The sequence below is a fragment of the Adiantum capillus-veneris genome, chromosome 23 (assembly GCF_014529385.1).
Source record: "Adiantum capillus-veneris isolate H3 chromosome 23, ASM1452938v2, whole genome shotgun sequence".
Classification (NCBI taxonomy): domain Eukaryota; kingdom Viridiplantae; phylum Streptophyta; class Polypodiopsida; order Polypodiales; family Pteridaceae; genus Adiantum; species Adiantum capillus-veneris.
In genome coordinates, this window is record NC_140953.1 from 85,144,387 (window position 1) to 85,170,724 (window position 26,338).

At 47.4% G+C, this 26,338-nt stretch overlaps 1 protein-coding gene across 1 annotated transcript in view; it reads right to left on the minus strand.

The window, feature by feature from the left end:
• ECH2 (enoyl-CoA hydratase 2) overlaps positions 1 to 26,338 on the minus strand; it is a 206,496-nt gene that overhangs the window by 171,690 nt on the left and 8,468 nt on the right. The window lies entirely within an intron of this gene.

Sequence of the window (26,338 nt, forward strand, 5' to 3'; positions counted from 1 at the left end):
CTTCCCTTGCAGCTATCCCCCGTGGTCTGACGAGCATTGACCTCCGACGCCGCTGGTACTTCTTCGACTACGGGTTCACTCGCTTTCTCGGCGACTCCGCAGCAGACCACGAGGCAGCCTGCTTCAGGGTCCATGCTTTGTTCCTCGCCGCTAGGGGGACAGAGGCCTTGGACTCGGCAATTGGTTTCTCCTTCCCTCTCTGTGGTAGGGCCGAGACAGAGTGGTCCCTCGACTCAGTGTTGGGATGGTTACATACACAGGTTCTCGAGTTCTCTCATCACATGGGAGAACTTGGAGTTACAGATTTGCTGCAGACTTTGTGGCCACTCGCCAAGTTTGCGGTGACACCCCCAGACTCACCAGGATGTAGGCACATTTGTGGTGTACTTCTTTGCTGATACGCAGTGTTTGCCTTGCTATGTATACATTCATGAGGACTCCTGGACAGAGGAGGTTGCTTTACGCACGGCTCGCTCTGCTAAGGCTTGGGCTAGGCACTCACTGCAGTCTCGCCTATCTAGAGGACGCTCGGATGCGGATTACTCCCCATCCAAGCCAGCCTCGAAGATAGCCCATCTTGCTGCTGCGGCGCCATCTGTTCTCTCTCGCTCCCCATGAGGATCGTCTCGTGGAACGTGCAGGGACTAGGTGGGCCCCAGTTTCAACGACAGCGGGGCCGATTGCGCCAGGAGCTTCAGCGTTGCCTTGTGGGAGGAGAGATTGATCTCCTTATGCTTCAGTCTCGCCTATCTAGAGGACGCTCGGATGCGGATTACTCCCCATCCAAGCCAGCCTCGAAGATAGCCCATCTTGCTGCTGCGGCGCCATCTGTTCTCTCTCGCTCCCCATGAGGATCGTCTCGTGGAACGTGCAGGGACTAGGTGGGCCCCAGTTTCAACGATAGCGGGGCCGATTGCGTCAGGAGCTTCAGCGTTGCCTTGTGGGAGGAGAGATTGATCTCCTTATGCTTCAGGAGCACCATCTGTGTGAGAGCCGCATTCGGCGATGTGGTCAGATTTTGTGTGGACGATATGATACCTTTTGGTCAGCTGCTTTTGGACCTAGAGGCATCCAAGGTGGGGTATGTATGACTATTGCGGATTCATTGCAGCAGGCCATTGTGGGCAGAGGGATTATTGTGCCAGGCAAGGCTCAATGGATTACTATGCAGGTTCAGGGTGGCCTTGTGGGCTTCCTGAACATCTATGCGCCCAATGTGGCGAGTGCTCGTGCAGAGTTTTGGTCACAGATTGTCGAGTCTTTGCCGTAGGCTGACCATTGGTGTGTAGGAGGGGACTTCAACATGTTGGAGGACCCTTCTGACAGGATTGGAGGCAACCATGCTACTGTGCATGGAGTCAAGTTGGCAGCTTGGGAGAGGTTGTGTATGACTTTGAGGGTCTCAGATACATGGCAGCACTCTTGCTTTGAGAGGCCTCCAGCCAGTCTTGCCTTCTCTAGATCGGACCGCAGAGTGGGAGGAGTGAATCTATCGAGGATAGATCGATTCTACACTAGTGACCACTTCAGTGACTTGGGGGGAGCAGTGGGCATCCTGGCAGGGACATCCTTCTCGGACCATGCACCAGTGATCCTCACAGTGGCAGACAGGCAGAGGAGTGGGAGCACGATGCCTCGCATCCCAGAGCGGGTCTTGTTGGATTCAGCACTCAGAGCACGACTTTCGTGGCTGGTAGAGTAGTAGTTGCCAACCAGGTGTTGTTGGCGACTATGTGGTACATCACTTCTTGCTGGATCTTTTCGAGTTCTTGTATCAGCCAGGTAGAAAGGTTGATCAGGAACTTCCTTTGGTCAGGACGTGACACTCAGATTGCCCGAGCCAAGGTGGCTTGGTCGGTCATCACACTTCCTTGTTCTCAGGGAGGGCTTGGGATCATTGATCCAGCACAGCAAAGCAGAGCCCTTCTTGGGAAGTTCGTAGTCAGAGGACTTCTTCCAGGAGAGGAGCCCTGGAAGGAGTTCTTGCTGCAGAGGCTTCGTGCCAGGGTGCCTCAGTCAAGAGGCCCTTGGCAACCTTCGACCAGATGGATCTTTACAGAGTTGGTTTGAGCAGGAGACTAGAGGACCGCTTCGCTGTGAGTTTGCTTCGATCTTGGGAGCTCTTACGGCGTGGCCTAGAGCAGAGACAGCCGACGTGCACGGAGGAGCGCCTACGACAACCCCTCGTTTGGAACCCCATGGTTAGCACTCAGAGAGTCCACTTGGTTGGTAGTCGGCCTCATGTTTCTTGGGGTCCCATGGCAGCAGGTCCAACGCGCTCTCTAGGTGACTAGCTAGAGTTCACAGGTTTGTCAGAGGAGGTGCAGGGTTTCCAGCTACAGGGCATGAGAGGGGTGCAGAGCATGTGTCAGGACATCTCAGAGTCAGTTCCAACTGAGTGGCTCACGCCTCTCGAGCCAGTAGCACCCCGGTGGATGTGGAGCCTTCACACGACTGGAGGTTCTCATTTCAGTCAGGGCCTGCTCAGAGTCTGTCTCAGCCCTTTTCTTCGAGCTTCAGGGTGGGGGACGACTACAGTGAGTTGCAGTAGAGGCCCCGCAGGTAGCAGAGTGCTGTTTTCAGAGGATCCGAGTAGTGGGCATCAGTGGGCGGACCTGCGTCATAGACCCTGACCCAGCAGTTCTTGAGACAGGACACTTGAGGCTATGGGCTTGGGAGTGTTGTCCGTTGGCACGAGTACAGTGGGATCCTGGTGGGTAGCTATGGAGGGACCCCTTCTCTTCTGCAGACCACCCAGGAGTCCCGTTCTTTCAATACACTGTTCGACTGGGACGTCATATACTAGCAGCACAGAGAGAGGCCCTCCCCGCTGCAACACGTCATTGGCAGGAGGAGGGTCTCACAGTCGAGTTCTTGGCAGACTTTTGGGAGAGGTGGGACTCCAGACAGCCGAGGCGAGTCACCTTGTTTCAGTGGCTTGTCGCACACAGAGCCACACCAGTAGGGAGCTGGCTAGTGCATAGTGGTCTCTCGGCCACATGTGCAGCTTGTGACCATTTGGTGGAGAGTCAGCGTCACTGTCTTTGGGACTGTCCCTCGGCCCAGCAGGTGTGGCTACGAGTTCTTCGGCTGATGCCTGCTCTCTCCACGGCTCAACAGTACACTTGAGGGGCAGCGGCTTGGTCCACCCTCACGGGCCCGGCACTTCAGTTTGAGTTATCTTCCACCAGCAGGATGATAGTGATGCAGGGGGGGCGACCTACACTCCAGCCTGCTACAGAGCTTACTCCACAGGAGTGGTGCAGTGAGAGAGAGGAGTGTTAGGAGCTCATCGGTGGCCTGACACTTTGGTTCATCTGGCGGGCCCACTGTTTCCGCATCTTTGAGGCTCGCCCTATGCCACCAGCAGAGACTGTTCGTGACTTTTGGCTAGAGCTGATCCATACTCTCAGAGGACAGCTTGAGGGACTACAGGGCAACTCCGACCGCATGCAGGAGCGCCGCGAGGCTTTCCTTCGACTCTGGTGCCCTGGGCCTTTCTACACCATAGTCCAGGGGGTGCTTAGATGGCACTACTGTCCACATGTGTGGCTCTTCCCTCCTCCCATCTCTTGATTTAGCCTCATTGTATATATGTTGTTTTTTCATTGGGAGAGTCTCCCCATCATGCTTGTTGTAGCCCTCTCTTGCAGAGGTGGTTGTAGCCCTATGGGCACTTTTCATTAACTAATAGAAGGATCTTTTTCTCGGAAAAAACAAAATTTTTCACTTTTTCCGGGGAGTTTAATCGCGACACAACCACATGCTTCAAGGACCTGGCAAGCTTTCAAGACAGTTTTTGCACGTAGTTACATGACTTCGATGTTTGAAGTCCGGATTTTGGCACTGAGGGGGCAACTTGAAAATGCTTGCCACCGAAACCATGGACGACTATAACCAAAGGTTTCTCGACGTGTACCTTCCGGTGTCCTTTAAGTTCATTTCCTTGGAGGGCAAGTGTGAGCGCTACACCATTGGACTACCATCACCATTACAGGAATATTGTCTCTCCAAGCAAGTCTCTACCATGTAAGAGCTTATGTCCCATGCCACGGTCGGCTACAAGATCATGAAGGGAAAGTTGGAGTTTACCATAGAAGAACCTCCGGTCACTAACCAAAACTCCCAGCAACAACAAACAAATTCTCAAGAATCCCGTGAAAACCAGCCTCAACGGCCTCGTCTGACACACCGTCAACGAGACGCCTTGTTACAAGAAGGCGGATGCTTCGAATGTTTCCAAACAGGGCATTCGTTCAATACATGTCTTGAGCGAGCCTCGACATCCTCAATGCAACCTTCTTCTCCCACATCAGACAGATCCCCGAGGCCACCTCCGACCAAGAGGGCTAGACCTGCTATTAGACTAGTACCCAATCTTTATGGTATACACCTTGAAAGTTTTAATGAATTATGCAGAGCTTATGGAAAAGTCAACAGCTGGAAAGCCCTTATTTTCTTTGACCCTGGAGCTATGATGCAGAGGGTGGAGAAATTGAAGCTGAGCTAGCCACGGTGCAAACTCAAAAAGTGGTACCGCTCATTGGTGCTCTTCCAGTGACTATACAAGATTATCATGGAAAAGCCGATTTCCACATTATGAAGTTGGGCAATTGCGACATTCTCTTGGGCATGCCCTGGCACGAAAAGAATGATGCAACTCTCCAAGCTCGGAACCGAACCATCACCGTGATGTAGAAGGGCAAGCCAATTGTCCTCAAAGTTCGGTTGTCCGAACAAAGCCTTGAATGATGTCTCTAGTTGTTTTCTAGTTAGATACTTTTGAACGTTGTTTGAGAAAGTATTGTTTGAAATTTGTTTAAAATAGATGCTATCTGTTTTAAACCTATCTTGGCGCCGATTTGAATTGTTTGACTTTGGTTTTTTAAAAAGAATTTACTCCCGTGTGGAGAAGTGAGAAATACTGTTTTGGTATTGTTTGAACCTCGGAACGACGCAGGCCGATGCCTGGGGAGCGTTTCGTTGTATGCTTGAAAACCTCGAAATGACGCAGGCTGATGTCTGGGGAGCGTTCTGTTGTATGCTAGAAAACCTCATAACGACGCAGACCGATGTCTGGGGAGCGTTTCGTTGTATGCTAGAAAACCTCCAAACGATGCATGCCGATACCTCAGGAGCGTTTGGTTGTATGCTTGAACCTCCAAGCGACACGGACTGCAATCTGGGGAGCGTTTGGTTGTACAGTCCTCTGAGCTCATGGCCCGGACTCTTTTTTAGGTTATTTGCAAGGGGAGTGACGAGGTAGTCGTTGAGTAGCTTCATACCGCAGACCATTGTCTCGGGGAAGTGCTTAGCGGCGCTCTTTGTTTGTCTGTAACATGCATATGTGAGCATTTGTGTTGCATTGTGATGTGTCAACCACTGAATATTCCTAATTGGATTAGATTGCCTGGGTATGTAATTTTAGTGCATCAAGACACCCATGGAAGATCAGTGCGGTCTGGGTGTGATGGCTAATTTTACTACGCCAGCATATCAAGAGTTCCAATGTGGACGAAAGGAGAAGCCTACTCCTTGATCAAAGAACCGAAAGGAGAAGCCAACTCCTTAACAAAAAAAATAGCAAACTGAATGTCCCTCAAAATGTCCCTTCGAAAAGTTTTAAGCTAACTTGAGTTGTTTTGCAGATATGTTGTAATCACGGACGATTATTACTCTCTTTCAAGAAGGGGGGATGTCACAAACTGCTAACGTGTCAAAGCCCTGAAGAATGGAGCCAACTTGCAGATCCTAGCCGAGGGGTCTAAACCCTAAGAAGAACAAGTAACAGAAGAAGAAGTCCTACCAACTTATGGGGACCCCATCCGATGGGGCCCCAGTGACATAAAGGAATTAAAATAAAGCAGGACCCACCAATACACAACCCGGATTTTCCGCCGACTACTGATGTGGCAAAACTGTATGGATTTCCGCATTTCACGTTGACAATACTAACGTGGTAGATTTCCGCAAAACGAGCTGACAGTGCTGACATGGCAATTGTACGGATTTACACAAATCGCGATGACAGATTTTGACGCTTTTTAGACCAGCTGCTTTTGAGTTGGTGCTAAACCAAAAGCTTCAAGGTAAAGCTCTAAAATTTGAGGAGTATTTTGTGTTAGAATTACACCACCGTTGCTTCGCCATTTTGTACGGCTAGTGATTGTCCCGGGTTGGCCACCCATCGCACATCACGTAGATTGCATGGGCAGACACTTTTAGCACGTGTCCGGTCGGTCATTTTCTGAGCCTGGCTGGGTGCACACATTTTTAGCCATTTTTGGGCTTTTATGTTTTTTGCACCTGTTACACATTTTTGCCTTAGCTGAACCTAAGATTCTATAAATAGAATGCTTAGGATCTTGTAGTCATTCAGATTGTGTATGGAGAGCATCATTTGCAAGGCACTTGTGTTTTCTCTCTCTCTGTCTCTCTCCAACGTTTTCGGCGCGCATGGCTCACACTCTTTCCGCTGTTCACTCTCACATGGTATCACATGCCAAGAAGCGGAGAATCTGCATCGATCTCTCCTCCTGAGGCTAGCGCTAGCACTTCTACCGGTTTCCATTGCGGCGGAACTCCAAAATACTGATCAATATTTTTTCAGCCCTATTGTTTTTTGCAAAATCTAGCGTTTTTTGAACATCTACCTAGCATTTTTGCATTTGTAGCCTTGATCTGCATCGATCTCCCTAACGCTTCTCTCCTGCAGCAGCAGAATCGCACCAAACCAGCACCAAACATCTGCTTGCGTTTTTGTAACACCTAGCATTTTTGGACAGATCTGCGTTTTGCTGATCTTGCTGCATTTTTCTGTGTTTTGCTGGCGTTTTTGGTGATTTGCAACGTTTTACATAAAACGCTGATCTTGTGCACCTACGGAAGCAGCCAAGGAACACCCAGGAGTCTTCTACACTGCCTGGAACTTGCAGATCTACACCTTGGACAGGTATCTACACCCAATCGGCACCATTTTTGGTACTTATTACTTGCTCTTTTTTTCTCTGTTTTCAGCCCCTCAATGGTTGAAAAGTGCGAGAACCCTCTCCTCTGACACTCTGCGACGCTCCCGCACCGACCGGTGCTGTGCAAGCACGCTGAAAATCTCTATTACAGCAGCGTTTTCAGCACCCTTAGCAGCGTTTTTTGGGCGAACAACACGCTGAATTTTTACCTCTTGTGCAGTTGAACCATCCCTTGCTCGTCAGGTTACCATCCGGTGGTTGGCCGTGCGGTTTTCTTGGACTGCTATAGCCTTGGGGACGGTACCTTCATCGACGACTTGCGATCTTACCGATCTACCTTTGGGAATTCTCTCTGAGCACACGACAAGTCAACTCCGAAGCAGAAGGGACAACAACAGTCCCAGAAGAGGGCCACTACGTCTTCTGCTGTTAGGTGCAGCGGAATGATTGTTTGCGCTTTGCTCAAGATGAGTGCTCCAAACTGTGCTCAAGGTTCCTTTTAGTTCTTATGGGAGGGAGAGCCTTCCGTTCTTAATGGAAAGTGCTATGATCACAAACAAAGTGAATGGACACTATGCGTGCAAGTGTATGAGACTGAGAGATAGAGAGAGAAGAGAGATACGACACCAGAGACGTTGTAAAACCCTCCTCTGAAGGCCCCCCTCTCGTCGGCGAGAGTGGTCTACTTATGATTGCACAAAGTGGTACAATGCGGATGCAATGGACTGATGCAACTTGGGACTATGCCAATGACGACGACGGTGATGACGACGACGACTTTAGGGCTGAAATCTGTGGTCTTCTATCTGCTAAAATTCTGCTAATCTTTGGGCTGTTTTGGGTGGCTGAAAATGACTGTTTTGGCTGCGTTTTCGAGGGCTGAATTTAGGGATCCTCTGCGACCAACTAGGGCTGAATCTGCTGTCGTGTGGACTGCTGAAAAACGCTGATGCATTTATGGCTGAAAACCAAAAACGCTGGGCTGCCTCTGTAGCGTTAGTGAAACGCCATGCAAATCTAGGACTGCAGCTATTGTTGATGAAAACGTTGGGGTTCTAAGAATGGCTGGCGATCATGGGACTCTGCAAACGCCAGGAGTTGGGAACTGCTGGTGAAGACCAAAAGGCTAGGGATGGGGAACTGCTGAGGTTGTCCAAAAACACTAGGCTATGGGAAGCTTGACGCTTGCGGGTTCTTGCTGAGAAGAATGCCTGTTGAGCATGTGCTCCTGCTGCCTCTTCTGCCAGAAAGTGCTAACTTGGGTTTGCTTATATATTAACTTAGCAAAATTGCCCTACCTACTTTTGTTGGAAAGTCACTAAAAAATAATAAGTGAAAAATGTCAAAAATAGGGAAAATAGGCTAAATGCACTGGAAAATTTCCCTGACTAATTCTAATGGATTACGATGGGAATATTGATGATCATGCTGTGTGCAACCAGAGGATATGCATCTACACTAAGTGACTGGGCATGCACGGTCTACGAATAGACTCACAAAAGTGCCATATCACTTCTAATCTAGACTGACTGGATTGATTGAACCCTGATCATGCTGTAGCTTGTCCACGGACACATAGGGTTGGGATGTGTCACGTGACATCCCCTCCTTTTCAAAGTGAGTTATTGGTACCAAACTGTATGGCGTCGAGGGAGATCGCCAATAGCATCCGGAATCTTGGAAGGGACTCTTCGCCGGCCCACTCTAATGTGTGGATCGTGCGGTACTTGAACTTCATAAAGGTTTACAACGCTTGCTTCTTTGGGCCGCGCCGAAAGCGACACAAAGTCTTTTGTGGCTCCTTTGATGCTTCAACTTTGTCGAGAGTCATGCTTCCTCCATCTTCAAGAATCTCCATGGCTGAAAATTCCTGAAACCATCTCCAACACAAAACCCTATTCCATGTAAAGTGAGTGGAAAAAATCTTGTCTTCTCTAAAGACTGTGCATGCAATGTAAATGAACCAATAGACGGAATGCCAAACCGTTCACTACATACACGCAAACAATGAGATCGAATCTTTCTCTTATGATCTAGAGCAATCAACTGTGGCAATTCACAACGGAAATGCCCATGCTTGGCGCTCATACTTTCATGTGCTCGTTCGGAAACTGTGTCATGCCAAGGAAGAGACATGGAATGTGACTTCCTTACATACATACTTTTCAGCTTTTCATGAATAATCCGCATACATTCGTGCTCATTTATGAGTGAAACGTGTTCAACGTACAATATGTCATGCCTAGGAAAAGGGATCACATGAAGACGCTGACTAAAATACAGGATACGATCACGATTGAAACATTCGAACAATACGTGCGTATCAATCATGCGAACACATAATACTTCCTGTGAGGGTTCTTTGGACCTAGGCTCAAGAGCCAAGATCGGTTCTTCCTAAATGATCGAATCGTCTTGTGGGGGTTCTTTGGACCTCAACTCGAAAGCCAAGATCGGTTCTTCGTGATTGATCGAATCTACGAGGTTAGCTTGGCTAGAAAAAGCATTAACTAACACACCATCCTTGTGAACAATCACATCATTTTCGTGCAACTCATCATTCTTGTGAGAAATCACATCTTGATCATGCAAATCATCATGCTTATCTTTGTCATCCAAATCATCATGCAAGTCACTGTCAATCAAATCATCATCATGCTTCACACAATAGAAGAAGAGACTAAGAGAGTCTCCTTTTCCCGATCATGTTGAATCTGTGTCTGCATTTGAGAAAAGAGTCGCAACATCTCTTGCCTTATTGCTTTGTTCTCGTGATCTAATTCTGCCACTCTTTCTGTGTATTGACGCTCTATGGCTACCATCTTTTCTTTGCGGTCACGCTCTATTTCTGCTTTTCTTTCTTGGTCCAACTCCTCCATAGGATTTAGTGCAATCCTTGACGTAGATGGGGAAGGGGGAGGGTCGAAAAAACCTCCTGGTAGGGAAAATTCTTCTTCGCCTCTCTCATGCTCATCACCTCCAAGCGAAGTATCCATTCCGCTTCGAGTGATGACCATTCTGCAATCGTGGGTTCTTGTGGGTTCTTAAGTTCACGAGGAACTTGGGTTCTTGGGGTTCTTGGGTTCTTAAGTTCACGAGGAACTTGGGTTCTTGAGGTTCTTGAGGGTTTCTTTCGCTTGCAAACCGCGTTTGAGAAGAATCTTCTCTTCACCCGAGTTCTACTCTTTTCTGCGGGCGCACCCCTTGGCGGCCTTGCGCTCACACCAAGGTTGCTTTTTCCCACCTCACGTCGATTGGCCGGCCGCTAAGTGCACGGTACGCTCTCAATGAGTGAAAAGAGACACAAGGGGAGGCTGGACAAGCCCTTCTTTCTTGGGATTCCTGTCACTCTTCAACAAAACACGATTAGGAATCGACACACCCAAGCGAACTTGGGTTCGTTCGACCTCAACAAGCAAAAAAATTCTTGTGGTTCTTGGGGTTCTTTCCTTGAGTGATACAGAACACTGCCAAAGCTCTGATACCAATGTTAGGTGCAGCGGAATGATTGTTTGCACTTTGCTCAAGATGAGTGCTCCGAATTGTGCTCAAGGTTCCTTTTAGTTCTTATGGAAGGGAGAGCCTTCCATTCTTAATGGAAAGTGCTATGATCACAAACAAAGTGAATGGACACTGTGCGTGCAAGTGTATGAGACTGAGAGATAGAGAGAGAAGAGAGATACGACACCAGAGACGTTGTAAAACCCTCCTCCGAAGGCCCCACTCTCGTCGGCGAGAGTGGTCTACTTATGATTGCACAAAGTGGTACAATGCGGATGCAATGGACTGATGCAACTTGGGACTATGCCAATGACGACGACGGTGATGACGACGACGACTTTAGGGCTGAAATCTGTGGTCTTCTATCTGCTAAAATTCTGCTAATCTTTGGGCTGTTTTGGGTGGCTGAAAATGACTGTTTTGGCTGCGTTTTCGAGGGCTGAATTTAGGGATCCTCTGCGACCAACTAGGGCTGAATCTCCTGTCGTGTGGACTGCTGAAAAACGCTGATGCATTTATGGCTGAAAACCAAAAACGCTGGGCTGCCTCTGTAGCGTTAGTGAAACGCCATGCAAATCTAGGACTGCAGCTATTGTTGATGAAAACGTTGGGGTTCTAAGAATGGTTGGCGATCATGGGACTCTGCAAACGCCAGGAGTTGGGAACTGCTGGTGAAGACCAAAAGGCTAGGGATGGGGAAGTGCTGAGGTTGTCCAAAAACGCTAGGCTATGGGAAGCTTGGCGCTTGAGGGTTCTTGCTAAGAAGAATGCCTGTTGAGCATGTGCTCCTGCTGCCTCTTCTGCCAGAAAGTGCTAACTTGGGTTTGCTTATATATTAACTTAGCAAAATTGCCCTACCTACTTTTGTTGGAAAGTCACTAAAAAATAATAAGTGAAAAATGTCAAAAATAGGGAAAATAAGCTAAATGCACTGGAAAATTCCCCTGATTGATTCTAATGGATTCTAATGGGAATACTGATGATCATGTTGTGTGCAACCAGAGGATATGCATCTACACTAAGTGACTGGGCATGTACGATCTACGAATAGACTCACAAAAGTGCGAGATCACTTCTAATCTAGACTGACTGGACTGACTGAACCCTGATCATGCTGTAGCTTGTCCACAGACACATAGGGTTGGGATGTGTCACGTGACATCTGGGACTACGGCCACTCCCATTTCTACAACTACGTCGGCATCTGCCAATGCTACATCCAACAATTATGCCCTCACCCAGTTTGCCGAGGAGAAGAAGTTGGATTTACACAATTATTCTGTGTGGAGAACACGAGTCCGCACATTTATTGCCTACCATCGACTCTGGGAATGGTTCAATGATTTCACCCATTCGGCTACTCAACCCTCCCTTCCCACCGCCACTCAGGAGTGGGTGAATCAGGACATACGAGTCTTCATCTTTCTTATGATGAACCTCTCGGACTGCATCACGAAGGAAGTTTCCAAAGAGGAGCATGCACATCCATTGTGGAGACACATTCTTGACCAGTTTGAGGAGATCTCGTTTGCCAGACAGATCACACTTGAACGGGAGTTGTAAAACCTCTAGTTCAAGGATTTCAACTCACTCGATGGTTTGACCTGCCGCATGCGGGAACTCTGGGACTACCTTGTCTCTATCGGAGGCGACATCACCTCGGCACCCATGGCTGGCCTCTTACTATTCAAACTTCCCCTGCAAATGAGGAGCCACAGGACCAAGCAGAAGCAAGGAAGAGGCTCTACCAAGTAGAGGCAAGGCAAAAGAGCCACCCTGAAGCAGTAATCCGGAAGAGACCATGCAGACATCCAGATGCCAAAGGATACTCACATCTAGGAGTACATGTCCAAAAGAAGTGTTTGAGAGGATGCATCGGGAAGAATGACCGGTGTTGTAGAAATCATAGCCTCAGAGTGAACCAGCAAAGCAAGGAACATCCATGAGGTCTTCACCATGTAAGTAGTGCATAGGTAGTATACATCCAAACTGCAAGTGGAGGAGCCACAGGACCAAGCAGAAGCAAGGAAGAGGCTCTACCAAGTAGAGGCAAGGCAAAAGAGCCACCATGAAGCGATGTGCCGAAAAAGACCATGCAGACATCCAAATGCCAAAGGATACTCACATCTAGGAGTACATGTCCAAAAGAAGTGTCTGACGTGCCAAGAGGCACGCGTCTATTATATAGAGAACCAATGAAGGAGGTGGATAGGGCAATTCCAAATAGAGAGACAACAGTCGAGGGAGAGGGAGGGAGGGTTACTGAGGTTAAAGTAGCAGTGGAAAATACAAGCCACATCCACATAAGTACCTGTACCAATCCAATCCCCTGCATCTTCCCGACGACAAGAGAGCCTCGAGGAGGGAAGATCTGCAACATCGAGGGAGATCTGTCCGTTGTGCCAGAACCTATATCTAAGTCCACGTCTCAATGTCGAACGAAAGGGAGCAAAGGTGAGAAGAGGATCTGAATAACCGCGGCGGATGAAATGCCAAATGACCGCAAAGTAGGGCGTAAGTGACGGGAGAGGCAAGGGAAACCCGAAGGGATGCTGAAGAAGCAAAATCAAGGTGCTGGCCAAACCTGAAATCGCAGCAAAAGGGAGCTCGAAACAGTGCAAGAACGCAGGGGTTTGAGCAAAACGCCAAGTGATGGAATCACTGGATGTCGAGAATCAGCAAGGTAGAAGTCGGAGAATCGCCGGCAAAGTCACGGGATTGATCAGCTTCCAGCGGGAGGCAAGGAGCGGGGCTCCGGCTGTCCAAGATCGGCAAGGAGGAAAGGCTGAAGCAGAGGTAAAAAAACGCTGGTCTAAAGGCTTGTCCTGCCCAAAAAAAACGCTAGGAATGCTGGCTGCTGTCCTGCCAAAAAATGCTAGGGCATAGGGCTGAAAAACGCAGATCAGCGGGCTGCCTTCCTACAAAAAACGCTAGACCAGAAGCTGGCTGAAAAACGCTGATACAAGGGGCTGAAAACGCCAGGCAGAGGAGAGGGCAAGGTGGTGGCGATGAGGCAGAGGGAGGGAAATGTGCTAGCAAAGGATGCAGAAGAAGATGCCGTCCACCAAAAAAAACGCAGGTCTACAGCAATAAAACCAGATCCCCAAAAAACGCTGATGGGGAAGAAGTACTTCTTCACGATGAAATCCTCCGCAAAGTCCTCCCAGATGTAGGCAATGGCAGATCCAAGCCTAGAGCTCTGATACCATGTCAGAGTGTGCAACGGAAGGTGGAGACAATGACACACACACACACACACACACACAGACACATGGTGGAAAGGCTGGCAGCCCAATAACTCCAGATGGCTACATGGTGTGAGACAAGACAATGAGAAAGAGGGTGTCCCCCCTCCTATATATAGGAGAATAGGGGCTGGTCGGGCAGTAATCCTCAATATAGCCCAATAACCTAAAAATATGACCCTCCAATATAAATGGGAGATAATGTGACCAAAACAAGTCTAAAGTGGGAAATGTGTTGAACAACCCTCAGTGTGCCTGAGATCCCTGTCCAGCAGGTGTACGGGTGGCCAACCCACAACCAAGGGCCAATGCACGTGATATGTGTGAAGCCTGTAGACAGTGTGTGAAGCATCTCGAGATGAAGAATTTAACACTTCTTTTCCTCGGGTTTACTGGGCAGAGGCGTGCAACACGGCAGTTTACATCAGAAACCGTTCTCCTAACCCATGCTTTGCAGGACATGACTCCTTATCAGGCTTACTACGGGTGCAAGCCCTTGGTCTCACACTTTCGAGTTTTTGGGTGTTCGGCCTTTGTCCATGAGAAGCGACAGAAGTTTAGGTTCAAGGCGAAGAAGCTCATTTTTATGGGCTATTCACGAGAGTCTGATGGATTTCGGCTTTATGATCTTGACGCTAAGACCACCACAGTTAGCCGTGATGTGACTTTCATGGAGCTCTTCAACACACCTGCAGAGGGGGCGGCATCCAAGCCTATACCTTCCCTACCTCTTCCTCGTCCACCTCCTACACCTGATCCTATCCTTGTTCCTATTCCTGTACCCTCCACACCATATCCGGTTACTTCACGCAATCATGCCATGTCAGATTCCAATTCTGATGTGGATGATGGTTCTCCTTGGGTGGAGGCGGTCCCACCTCGCAAGGAGAAGTTAGTTCCTGGTTGGCTCTACTCTACGGTTTCTTCCTCTGGCGTCACGAAGTTACCAGACTTGCCAAACCCTGGACAGCCTCGACGTTCTGCATGCCTCAGAGACAAGCAAGTTTATGATGGCGCAGAGTTCGTGAACTTTCCACTCATGTCTCAGATTCAGGCTTCACCAGTTGAACCTTCCTCGGTGGAGGAAGCACTCTAGCATGATTGTTGGAAGCGTGCCATGCAGACAGAGATGGACACTATCGAGCGGAATAAAACCTGAACTTTGGTTCCTATGCCCAACAGGCGGAAGGTGGTTTCTACGAAATGGATTTTCAAGGCAAAGTACAAGGCCGATGGTTCCCTCGACAAACACAAGGCGAGACTTGTTGCTCGGGGCTTCACACAGCGACTAGGCATGGACTTTGACGAGACCTTTGCTCCCACTACTCGCATGACTACCATATGCACAGTGTTTGCTCTCACAGCCAACTTTGGTTGGTCTATCTTCCAGATGGATGTCAAAAGTGCGTTTTTGAATGGAGGTTTGGATAAAGAAGTTTATGTAGAGCAACCTCCTCGGTTTCGTATACCAAGCAAGGAGGATTGGGTCTATCAGTTGTGGAAAGCATTGTACGGACTGAAGCACGCTGGACGACAATGGTACCTCACACTTGACCAGTTTCTCGTGAAGCTGGGGTTACGGCGTACCTCATCAGATTCCAATTGTTATGTTGTCTCTGATGGCTCTTTGGTTGCGAGAGTGATTGTCTATTTGGGCGATCTCATTTTCACAAGCTCATGTACCAGCAGGATCAAGTCGATCATGAAAGCTATGGAGACGCGTTTCGAGATGACTGATCATGGGCTTCTTCACTATTTTCTTGGTTTCCAGATTTTTCAAACACCAAATGGCATCTTCTTTTCTCAGCTGAAGTATGCAAATGCTATCCTGGAGAGATTCCAAATGACAGGCTGCAGACCGATTGGCATTCCTCTTGAGCCCGGAGAGGACGTATTGCTTCACGATCCTTCCCCATGGATTGACTTGAAGCAGTACAGGAATGTTGTTGGCTGCCTCGTATGGTTGACTTATTCCCAACCAGACATATGTTACACAGTTTTTGTCCTCAATTCCTTCAACACCCGACCTCGTCAACGACATTGGCAATGTGCCCAGCGTACTTTGCGGTACATCAGCGGCACCTTGGACCATGGTGTGTTCTATGGTCGCTCTAAGGGTTGCACCTTATTTGGTTGGTGCGATTCAAATTGGGCAGGAAATCCACATACTCGGCGCTCTACTACAGGAGTAGTTTCACACTCGGCTCGGGACCCATTTCATGGAGCAGTAAGCGACAACCCACCGTTGCGCTATCTTCTACAGAGGCGGAGTACAGAGCAGCTTGCTATGCTGCTTGTGAGGCCGAATGGCTATGGAGATTACTGGAAGAATTGTGTTTTCCCCAGATTGCTACTACTCGTCTTTTGTGCGACAATAAGAGTTGCATTGCTATTGCCAAGAACCCTATCTTTCACGGTCGGACTAAGCACATTGTGTAGCAAACTGCTGACGTGTAAAAGCCCTGAAGAAGGGAGCCAACTTGAAGATGCCGGCCGAGGGGGCTAAACCCTAAGAAGAACAAGTAACACAAGAAGAAGTCCTACCAACTTATGGGGACCCTGTCCGATGGGGTCCCAAGTGACAAAGGATTAAAATAAAGCAAGACCTGCACACACACACACACAAACTGATGACATGGTAGATTTCTGAAAATTGCGCTGACATGATGACATGGCAGATTGTACAGATTTCCGCGTTTTGCGCTGGCTAATGACGTGGCAAGCTGTACGGATTTCTGTAAATTGCGTTGGTAGCTATTTGGCTTTGCTTTTGGACCAAATGCTTTTGAGTTTGAAGGCTTTTCACTGTAATTGCTTTTTAGGCCAAGGGCCTTTAAATATGAGGTTAGGGCTCATTCTCTAGCATGCTTCTTGAAGAAGGTGCAGAGTCTGGAGTAGCGGCTTGTACTGTGTTGATGCAATATAAAGAAATACCGGAGGTTTGGGGACAATACTCTCTGAGGTGGAATTCCGCCACTCCGTGTCGTGTGTCGTCTCTTTCTTTCAATTCAGTTGTTATTGAAGTGCTAAAAGTCTGTTCAGTTTGTTCTTTTCTATTGGCACGTGGTCCACGTCTTGTGACACATTGAGGTGCAATACCACTATGTTCGGGAGCGGGTTTTGGCTAGAGATCTTCCTACAGCGGACAATGCAGCGGACATCTTCACGAAGGCTGTACCTCATCGGACTTTGGCTTCTCACCTTCGACTCCTCTGTGTTGTCTCAGCATCCGGTGCTGAGAGGGGGTGTAGAGTAACACCACCGTTGCTTCGTCATTTTGTACAGCTAGTGATTGTCCCGAGATAGCCACCCATTGCACATCATGTAGATTGCATGGGCGGACACTTATAGCACGTGTCCGGCCGATCATTTTCTGAGCCTCGCTGGGTGCACACATTTTTAGCCATTTTTGGGCTTTTATGTTTTTTGCACCAGTTACACATTTTTGCCCTACCTCAACCTAAGATTCTATAAATAGAATGCTTAGGGTCTTGTACTCATTCAGATTGTGTATTGAGAGCATCATTTACACAACACTTGTGTTCTCTCTCTCTCTCTCTCTCTCTCTCTCTCTCTCTCTCTCTCTCTCTCTCTCTCTCTCTCCGACGTTTTCGGTGAGCGTGGCTCACACTCTTTCCGCTGCTCACTCTCACATTTTGAATCTTCCGAGTATCTGGTAACTTCAGTCTAAAGAATACATCATTTATCTTTTCTTGGATCTGAAAAGGTCCATAGTATCGCATAGTTAGCTTTGAAAAAAGCCCCTCCTTACCCTTCCGTTCCCATATGGGCGTGCCTTCTTGAACCGTAGTAGCACCCAGTCATGTTCCTTCAGATGCAAGTCATGTCGATGCTTGTCTGCTTCCTTCTTATGCCGTGCTTGAGGCTTCTCTAGAGCCTCCTGTACCTTGCCAAAGCAATGTCCAAATCCTATGTATACTGATCCGCTTCAAAAATCTTATCTTTGGTGCTCAGAATAGGTGGAACCTTCTTGAAACCCTCAATAATCTCAAATGGTGTCCTCTTGGTAGACATATGAACCGTGTTATTGTAGGCAAACTCCACAAAGGCCAAATACTTCTCCCAATTGAGTCTTATGATCAGAAATTACGACTTTAAGAAGTCAAAGACCACTGAATTGGCTATCTCCGACTACCCATCTGTGTGCGGGTGGAACGAGGATGAGAATTTAAGCCGTGTGCCTATATTCTCCAAGATTGCCCTCCAAAACAAGCTCGTGAAACGGGGTTCTCGATCGAAAATTATAGATTACGACATACCATGTAATCTGAAAATCTGCAAGACAAACAGCTTAGCCAAATTGTCGGCTTTAATTGTCTTCTTTAACGAAAGAAAGTGAGCTTGTTTGGTGAATTGGTCGATTACTATCCAAAAGCCATCATGCCCACTCTAAGTCTTGGAAAGATCAAAACTGAAATCCATTGTTATATTCTCCGAAGGTCGGCTAGGAATAGGTAGAGGTTGTAGTAGACCAAGTGCCTTATGCCTGTCAAACTTGACCTTTTGGCACACCAAGCAACTACAAACAAACTCTTCCACATCCTTTTTGAGCCTCGGCCAATAGAAACACTTCTCTACACCTTTCAAAGTGGTGTCTATGCCGCTATTGCCCAAAAAAGGAGAACAATGGCACTCTTTCAAAACCTTGTTCCTCAACCCCCAAGTAACACACAACATAGTCTTCCGCATCAAATAACCTTCCTTTAGAGCATAGCCTGCAACTGTCTCCCCACTTTTCAATCGGTCAACGATGTCTGCAAAATCTAGATCTGTGGCGTACTGATCAACCATATCCTCTAAGTCCTTATGGTGAATTGCCAAAATAGCCGAAATATGTAGTTTGCAAGACAACGCATCTGCCATCAAGTTCTTTTTTCCCTTAACATGGATGATCTGAAAATGAAACTACGAAAAAATATTTGCCCATCTCATATGTGCTAGACTTACATTACTCTGCTACTTCACAGGTCTAGGGCATACATGTACGGCTAGTGTGCCTCCGGGCTGGCCACCCTTTGCATATGCATTTAAGCTGCATCATTGTCCGGCCGTCCACTTTTGGGCCGTCCACCCACCATGTCCGGGCGCCCTCATATATATTTCATTTTTTTGTGGGTCGTGGGGATTTTTATCAAGCCTTGCCCTACCTCCCCTTGGGCACCTATATATGGGGCCAGGGAGGTACCAACTTCCACATCTCTCATCTCACAAAGATCATACTGAGGGTCTTCTACTCCTGGTAGTCATGGGGAGACTGATCGCCTCCTCTTCACCATACCTTGCGTTTGTCTCTCTCTCTCTCTCTCTCTCTCTCTCTCTCTCTCTCTCTCTCTCTCTCACGCTTCCACACGCGCACTCACATGGTATCAGTCGCGAGAGTTTGAGGGCGCACCATCTTCGCATCAGGTTCTCCTCCCAAGAAGCAGATCAGATCAACCAACGTTTTTACACCAAGAGGGGGGCGACATCGGTTTGAGGCCATCCGTCGCGAAGACCTCAACCCTCACCTTGCATTTTTGCTAAAGAGCTGCAGATCTACCCTTCCCACACCTAGCGCTAGCAATAGGAGGGCTTTTCATCGCCGGAATTGCCCCCTCAATCAACATTTTTGGCCAGCAGACCCTAGCGTTTTGGTTGGCTTGCGTTTTTGGCAATCAACATCAGCGTTTTCAGGCCGGGAGCATCAGCATTTTCAGTCAAGGGGTGGCAGCACTTACAGATCTTTACCCCAACGGCTCGGCATCCGGTGCCTTGCCGGCAAGAATCCTCTTCAGATCTATTTTTTTCAGCCAGCAATACCTGCTGTTTTTTCTCTGTTTTCAGCCCATCACGGGTTATGACATTGTGTCACGTGACACATCCAACCCTATGTGTCCGTGGACAAGCTACACCATAACAGGGTTTCCGTCAAGTCTAGTCAGTCTAGATTAGAAGTGATCTGGCACTTTTGTGAGTCTATTTGTAGACCGTGCATGCCCAGTCACTTAGCAATAGATGCATATCCTCTGGTTGCACGCAGCATGATCATCAATATTCCCATAAGAATCCATTAGAATCAGTTACGGGATTTTTCCAGTGCATTTAGCCTATTTTCCCTATTTTTGACATTTGTCACTTATTAATTTAAGTGACTTCCCAACAAAAGTAGGTAGGGCAATTTGGGTAAGAAAATATATAAGCAAACCAAAGCTAGTACTCTTTGGCAGATGAGCAAGGAGCACATCAGGCCCTAGGCAGCAGGTACTCCCTCTCTCTCAACAAGAACCCCTCAAGCAGCCTCATCGCTAGCATCCCCTTCACCCTAGAGTTTTTGCCATCGCCAGCCCCCACAATTGCTTGGCATTTTTCAGCATTACTTGACCGCAGCAGATACCTACACCCTAGCGTTTCCAGATCGCCACCAATGCTGCAAATCAGCAACGTTTTCAGCCTTCAATTGCAGAAGCAGATCAGCGTTTTTTATCAGCCTATCTCAACGTTTTCAGCAGACTAAAAATGCAGATTCAGCCCCTCTCAAAAACGCAAATTCAGCCTCTTTAAAACGCAGCCAAACCTGTGTTTTCAGCAGTCCCAAATCAGCCACAGATTTCCAGCAGTAGCGTGTTGGTGGAGAGCAAATAGAAGATCACCGATTTCAGCCCTTAAGTCATCGTCGTCGTCACCGACTTAGTCCCAAGTGCATCAGTTTCCATGCATCATCATTGTACCACTTTGTGCAATCAATCGTAGACCACTCTCGCCAACGAGAGTGGGGCCTTCGGAGGACGGTTTTATGTCGTCTCTGGTGTCGTATCTCTCTTCTCTCTTTCTCTCAGTCTCATACTCTTGCACGCACAATATCCACTCACTTTGTTCCTGATCATAGCACTCTCCATAAAGAACGGAAGGCTCTCCCTACCATAAGAACTAAAAGGAACCTTGAACAAATATGGATCACTAATCTTGAGAAAATACAACATTCATTCCGCTGCACCTTACATTGGTATTAGAGCTTTGGAAGTTTTCTGTATCACTCAAGGAAAGAACCACAAGAATATTTTTTGCTTGCTGCGGTCGCACAAACCCAAGTTCGCCTGGGCGTGTCGATTCCTAATCATGTTTTTTGAAGAGTGACAGGAATCCCAAGAAAGAAGGGCATGTCCAGCCTCCCCTTGTGTCTCTTTTCACTCATTGAGAGCGGACCGTGCACTTAGCGGCCGGCCAATCGACGTGAGGTGGGAAAAAGCAACCTTGATGTGAGCGCATGGCCACCAAGGGGTGCGCCTGCAGAAAAGAGTAGAACTCGGGTGAAGAGAAGATCCTTCTCAAACGCGATTTGCAAGCAAAAGAAAACCTCAAGAACCCAAGTTCCTCGTGAACTTAAGAACCAAAGACCATAGTGCATGCTCGTCACCCAAAGCGGAATGGATACTTCACATACAGGTTATGAGCATGAGAGAGGCGACGAAGAATTCTCCCCACTAGGAGATTTTTCCAACCCTCCCCCTTCGCCATCTACGCAACGAACCACGTCTATGGAGGCGATGGTCAAGTCGATGTTGGACATGATGGCTGTTAACCCTCACGGCTCACGGACACCCTATCACCTACGACGGACATTGTATTATTTACTTGGTAGAGTCAGGTACCGGGCTTGTCGGTCCAATAGGAAAAGGGTAAGAGTGATCGCCGATGAGAGGCGCACTCTAACTGGAACATTCAAGGGATTAGTTGGCTAAGCATGGGCGCCCAAGTGTGAATGGGGTGAGCTCATATAAAAGTCAACTAAACCTAAAATTCACTCATTCTCTCATTTGTGCAATTGAAGAGTGCTCTTGCTCCATCTCCATCTTCTTCTTCTTCATCTCCTTGTGTGTGTGTGTGTATGCGTGAGTGAGAGAGAGAGAGAGAGAGAGAGAGAGAGAGTGTGCGATCGAGCATTGCGGCGGCACGACGGCGGCGAGGCGGTTGAGCGCGGCGTAGCGGTGTCTCTCTCTTTTTCGCGGCGAATAATCCTCTACGACAGGAAGCGTAGAGCGGTGAGTGACACACCAACGCCATCTTTGAGCTTACTAGTTTAGGCTTGTTATGTGCTTGGAGCCATTTGTGGCTCGCCTACGATGTATCGGCAAGTTCCTTGCATTGACACGTGCGACATACGCGCACATTTTTTGCGCCGCTGCCGGGGAATGCCATACACTAAGCTTGAATGGCACTCTGTGCTTCTTTTGTGGTGCAATTTCAATTGTAGGAAAGGTAAGGAAGGAGGGTGTGTGTGTGGAGAAGAAGGATTTTGTGTTATACTGTGTTTTTTTTTTTGTTAATGGAGTTTTCAAAGGTACTGTGTTTATTCTCTGTGTATTAAGGTTGTTAGTTTTCTTTGTTAATGGAGTTTTCAAAGGTACTGTGTTTATTCTCTGTGTATTAAGGTTGTTAGTTTTATGTGTACAGTAAGTAGGAAGTAGATCTGTGAGAGCTAATAGAGTGTGTTAGTGTGTAACAGTAGGTGTATTAGTTAGAAGTAGGTAGATAGAGTGTGTGTGCTCTCGCGCAGGCCGCGGAGACCTTATCCTTTTAAATAAAAAAATTTTAAAAAATTAAAAAAATTAAGGGTAGGACCGGGATCGAGAATATCTCCCAGACCTAAGCCCAAGCTCACACTCAAGCCTAAGCCTCAGTCGCCTTTTAAAATTACGAATTTTAGCTTCACATGTAGCTAAAAATCAACTTTTTTGAGGACCAATGGAACTTCATATGCCCGAAAATTTTGTTGTAAAGCACATAGCGACCCTCTAAGTGATACGCTCGTTTTGAGCTATCACACACTTTAATAAAAAAAACCGATCATTAAAAAACATTAAAAATATTAAAAAACATTATTAAGAAAACGAGTTAAAATGGATGCCTAAAAAAGGTAAGCGATTAACCTTCGAGGTTATTCGTCGACGCTTGTAGGGTACCAAAGGCACATACATCTGCGCTCTGGTCGTGTGCTAAAGATGGAGCAACTAGAGAGAATTTCGACTTACGCGAGTTCTCAATATCCATCTACTTTAGGTTCCGGGCCCTCGACGGGGACCCAAGGTAGTACAAACCAAGACCCGAACATAGCGGCTAGTGACTCTTCCTCTGACTACGACGTCAGGGAGGGTTTCCCAATGCCTAATCCCGATAGCTCAAGCCAAGACATGTGTGCCATGGGCCCGCGGTCCGGGCCGAGCGTGCTTAGCCGCCTGAAGGAAACCTTTTGTAGAGCCACTCGCTCTGAACATAGAGCTAATGATGTAAATGAGAGGGGTGGGGAAGTAAATTCTCCATTCGTGACCAACGTAGACCCTATACCGTTAGAGAATGTGCACGTGAATACTTCATTCACTGCACCTCCTGACTCTTCAGAGTTATTTCCCTCCGAGGTCATATTACCCGATGGTAGAAGCCTTGCCGAAGTGCAAGAGGTTGAGCGATATATCCTTGCAGCGAGGAAAAAGGAAGTCGAGAGCTTACGTAAGGTGAAGCAACGAAGAGAGTTAAAAGCGAAAGACCCTATGTCAATATCCTTGCTAAGAGAGCAATCGAATGCTCCTGACTTAGCAACCGCTAAGGGCCAACCCCTAGAAAGCAACATTGCATCTAGCTCAAAAGACACCCCTAGCATCTCAATCCTAGATGGAGTGTTCCTAAATGAGAACCGGAAGTACGAGTTACAAACGGAAACTCTGACTAACCTATACACAGGTCACATCTATCAAGTGGGTTGGTTAGATGTCCTACAATCCACAATAGGTGCTACTAGTGTGGAGGATCAACAACAAAGAGTTTGTGATGTCATCCATAGGGTCATTGAGTTAGAGTGACAGAACAAGGAGATCAACATGCCTTCAACGGGTCTCATGAGATTCTTAGGTACAGGAAAGACTAAACAACCGACCTTATCGCAAATAAAAACTCCCTCGGTAAGTCCGATGGATCCTCCATATGTTGTTTCGACAGGGGTCTCAGTGCAATCTGAGCCCACAAGTGATAGCTTTACCTTTCCAAGTTTAGCTCATCTTTCCCTTTATGACACCAAGGTTACCATGCCTACCCCAATGATGGGCATGCCGAGAAACACGCCATTGACCTCATTCGTTAGTAAAGCACCACTACATGGTAGCTCAATGCCTACAACAATACCTACAAGTGTGTACTAATCGTATGCACCTATGGATCATCGTACTCATGTAGTCCCTACTCCTCCCATTGTTTCAACTACCTATGCTCCACAACCACAACACCCAAGTTCTTAGTTCCATGGGACTATACCAACTAGCATTAGCATGTCACATCCGATGTCTGCTATGCCTAGGTCCACACATATGAACTATGGACCACCACATGGCACAACATCGTACCCAACGTGGAACCCAAGGGCTTCCTATGCGCCAAGCCTGATGCCAATACCTACTCCACATGTAGTCTCTGGAGCACCTCCACCCACGGTGCCTACTCACTTAGGTGACTTGGCAACATTTGCTCAAGCTATAGGTCGATCTATTGCTGAGAATATGCGTAACACGCCTGATAGAGAGCATAGAAGTAAGACAGTACAAATAGCCAAGCTCACACAAAAATTTAGTGGAGACGGGGATGTGAGAAAGCATATCGAAGTGTTTGAACAAATATGCGATTCTCTAGGAGAACACAATGACCTACATAAGAGTAATGCTTTAAGCCTAACCTTAAGTGGGAAGGCAGGAGATTGGTATAGAACCCTAAGGGTGGAAGAAAAAACGATTTACCCCTCTTAGGAGACTATTCTAGAAAGAATACATACGAGAGAGAGTACTGTGGGGTGTAGCCTCTCAGCTCCAGAACGCCCAACGAGAGGAAGGAGAGTCAGTGAGAGACTTTATTAGTCGCTTGAAGCATTTGAATTCTCGATGTAATCCAAATGAGCGCTTCAATAATAATCAATTGCTTGATAGATTCATTAGGGGATTACGACATGAGGATATCTACAATGGCCTAGTCATTAGAGGTATCACCACTTGGGAAGCAGTCACCACCAATGCGATCCAATTGGAGGATAATTTAATGATTCAAGGAGAAAGAGTGTCTGTTAAGTCTAAATCTATTAGCTCCCAAGCATCGGGGCATCAACCAATGACCCTAAAGCCTATTGCTAAGAAGCCAAAGATATCTGAGATGACTTTAGCAGATCTCACCAAGGCTATTCAAGAGAGTCTTAGAGACAATCGTGCTCCACAAAACAATCATATGCATCCAAGAAGGGAGCAACAATGGTGCTCAGTATGCTATGGACCGCATAGTACCAGTGAATGCCCTACTTTTAGAGTAAAATTCAATGGGAACTGCCGTTCATGTGGGAGATGGGTCATCAAGCTAAGGATTGCATAGTATTTAAGCGCGCGATGGCCAATAAACCAACCTTAGCATAGACAGACACACCTCGAGTGCCTGCATTGATACCGGCCCCACCTCTTGAACAAACAACACAACACATGGTCCCTAGGGCCCAAAATGTTGTTCAAACAACACCCTTACCACCTCCAGTGTTAGGAACGCAACCACCACATCCGAGAATCACTTCTGTGAATCAAGTGGGTTGTGAGTCATCTATTTCTTGTTTGGAAGGCTTAGGAAAATATAGATCCTAATATTGCCTATGGGATGGATGTGCTTGAAGAAAGTCCACAATACTACATGGAGGACTATTGGGGACAAGTCAAACCTGTCTATCAAGTAGCTACTCTAGCGACAAGAGGCCAAAATATCAATTACACTGCTAAGAGACCACCTCTTTAATGCTATGAGTGTGGAGGTCCACATCGTGTAGCCGAGTGCTCTATTAGGCTACAAAAGAACGCCACACTAATGCAAACCAATCAAGCGAGCACGTCTACAATGCCGATACTCATGTGTAATCGATGTGGCATAGATCATTTGATTGCCCAATGTCCAAATAATCCAAATGCACCGAAGATCACGCCATTAAACTTGATTGAAGTTACCGAGGAGCCATCACAAAGTACACCTGTGGTACTAGTAAACGTACTCACACGATCGATGCTCCAAAAACAAAATTATATTCTTGAAGAAAGAGACACGACATCAATTGCCCAATCTCAGAAAAAGAAGAAAACACGAAGAAAGAGATCGCAAAAAGCAGCGAAGTCAGACCCCAGTTCAAAGACCAATTTAGGGACTGGTGACGACCCCGTATATATGAATGACGCTGAAGAGGATTCTGATTCAAGAAAAACCATGGAGACCAAAACGACCACTAAGATAGAAACCAACAAGGAAGATCTTCATGAGCCACAATGGCCAGGATCCAAGAAGAAGATAGGAACTTATCCAAACCCTACAGAGGAGATTGAGCGAGTCAAACAATTAAGGAGTTTGGTAGAAGATACCCAAAGGGATCTAGAACCAGCACCTACGCAGATCCAGATTGCAGACACCGTCTTCCCTACGCAACATCAACCACACCAAGTCCATAGACCCTTAGCTATACCTAGTGTCATCCAAGAAGAAAGTGACTTAAAGTCATGGGAAAGTGGACGTACTCACTTCTTGATGGAAAGAATGTTTACAGAGGGACTACTTGATCCTATCGAAGAA